This window comes from Petromyzon marinus, unplaced genomic scaffold, assembly GCF_048934315.1.
Source record: "Petromyzon marinus isolate PM22_M1 ecotype Great Lakes invasive population unplaced genomic scaffold, UKy_Petmar_22M1.pri1.0 PM_G_Scaffold_82, whole genome shotgun sequence".
NCBI lineage: Eukaryota > Metazoa > Chordata > Hyperoartia > Petromyzontiformes > Petromyzontidae > Petromyzon > Petromyzon marinus.
The window spans coordinates 555,001-557,500 of NW_027423038.1; the positions used below are offsets into that span (position 1 = coordinate 555,001).

Sequence of the window (2,500 nt, forward strand, 5' to 3'; positions counted from 1 at the left end):
TGGGAGAAGGTGTTGCCATTCAATGGCCTGGGCCAATTTAAGTCATCAGGTGTTGCAAATAACGAATACTTTGAGCCCCTAATTTCGGTGGAGGAAGTTCAGACTGCCATACGGGCCATTAAACCAACGTCAGCAGCTGGGCCAGATGGCCTAACAAGGGCTGCAATCTGTGCTGCCGACCCCGAGGGTCGGACACTGACAGCCCTATTTAATGCATGGATGATTACAGGAATTATTCCCAAAGAGTTGAAAAAGAATAGGACGATTCTTATTCCTAAGGTTATGGATGATGAAAAGCTGAAAGAATTGGGGAACTGGAGACCAATAACGATTGGTTCAATGATTCTGAGATTATTTTCCAGAATAATGACTGCACGTCTTGCTCGTGCTTGTCCCTTAAACCCAAGGCAGCATGGTTTTATAGCGGCATCTGGCTGCTCTGAAAATCTTAAGGTGCTACAGGACCTTATGAGACACGCTAAGAAATTGCACAGGCCGTTGGCTGTCATGTTCATCGACATAGCGAAAGCTTTTGACTCGGTTTCGCATGCTCATATTTTATGGGTGTTAAGGCACAAGAAAGTAGATGAACACGTGGTGGGCATCATCCAGAACGCCTACGATCGGTGTACGACCTCGTTCAAAAGCAATGGCGAGTCGACTCGAGAAATTAGCATACGTGTTGGTGTCAAACAGGGTGACCCCATGTCACCCCTGCTCTTCAATCTTGCCATGGACCCTTTGATATGCACCCTAGAGTCACACGGAGTTGGGTACTCCATTGATACCGACCACGTGACAGCTCTTGCGTTTGCTGATGATTTGGTGTTGGTGAGCGAATCTTGGGTTGGTATGGCCGCCAATCTAGCGATCTTGGAATCATTTTGTGGGCTATCGGGATTGGAGGTTCAGGCCAGAAAGTGCCAGGGCTTCATGATAAGCCCAACCAAAGATTCATATACGGTGAACAACTGCGACCCATGGACTATCAAAAATAAAGATGTCCATATGATCCAACCTGATGAATCAACGAAATACCTTGGTCTGAAAATTGGCCCTTGGACTGGCACTATACAGCCTGATCTACATTGTCAGCTAAAGACATGGATCTCGAAAATCGATGAGGCGCCTCTGAAGCCAACTCAGAAGGTTGAACTACTCAATGCCTATGCCCTACCCAGATTGTTATATCCTGCAGACCACTCGGACTGCAAGCAATCAACTCTCCGTGGGTTGGACCAAGAGATTAGAAAGGCGGTAAAAGGATGGCTCCACCTTCCCGCTTCAACTTGTGATGGACTGTTATATGCCAGAGCCCGAGACGGAGGCCTTGCCATCTTGAAACTGGAAAAAACAATCCCTTCGGTTCAAGTTAGAAGGCTGCAACGTATAGCAAACTCGTCCGATGCTATCACCCGTAATATTGTGTCCTCGCATGGTATGGAGGAAGAATACCGTAATTTGTGGGTACGAGCAGGGGGTAACAGTGATGCAATCCCAACATTCGTTCTCAGGGACTCGGTGTCAAAAGAACCTGTATATCCGAGACCCTGCGATTGGAGGGAGCATGAATTTCAGAGATGGTGCGAAAAGCCGGTTCAAGGAAGGGGCATTGTAAACTTTGCGCATGATAGAATCAGTAATGCTTGGTTGAGGCCATGGTGCGGCTTTAAACAATGCTTCTTTATCGCAGCACTACAACTAAGGGCAAATATTTACCCAACAAGAGAAAGCTTGAACAGAGGCAGAGATGGGGCCTTACGTTCCTGCAGGAAATGCTCTGCCAGACTCGAGTCCCTTTCGCACATTCTCGGTCAATGTCCTGCAGTACAGAAAGCAAGAATTGCGCGACACAACAAGATCAGTAACATTCTGGCAGACGAAGCGGCTAGATTGGGCTGGTCTGTATACAAAGAGCCACGGTTCATATCCGAGACGGGAGAGATGAGAAAGCCTGACCTCGTGTTTGCAAAAGATGAGGAGGCGGTTGTGATCGATGTCACCGTCCGTTTTGAGCTTTCAAAGAATACCTTGTCAGATGCTGCCTCGCACAAAGTTTCGTACTATACCCCTCTTGGTGATCAAGTCAAAGTGCTGACGAAGGCTAGCAAGGTCACATTCTTTGGATTCCCGGTTGGGGCAAGAGGAAAGTGGCCCCTTGAGAATAACGAGGTACTTACCTCCCTGGGCCTGACCAAACCCAGAACGACATCACTGGCCAAGATGATTTCCCGCAGAACGCTGCTTTTCTCTCTTGATATTCTGAGAATGTTCTGTGGAAATTATGCGGTCTATGAACAGTCATAGACAACCTCCGAAACAAATAATAGTTTTGTTTTAAGATGTCATTTGTTTTAGATTGATTTTGTTATTTTCGAAGGTGAAGTCGGTTTTTATTTCATTTTACTATTTTCCACAATTTAGATTGTTATTTTCCAAGACGGAGTCTTGGTTCTTTTTTTTATTGTTAGTTTTTTTTTTTTTTTAACACGTCGTATTT

At 45.9% G+C, this 2,500-nt stretch overlaps 1 pseudogene; it reads left to right on the plus strand.

Moving 5' to 3' along the window:
* Positions 1-2,500, plus strand: part of LOC142921621 (28S ribosomal RNA) — a 10,282-nt pseudogene that overhangs the window by 4,427 nt on the left and 3,355 nt on the right.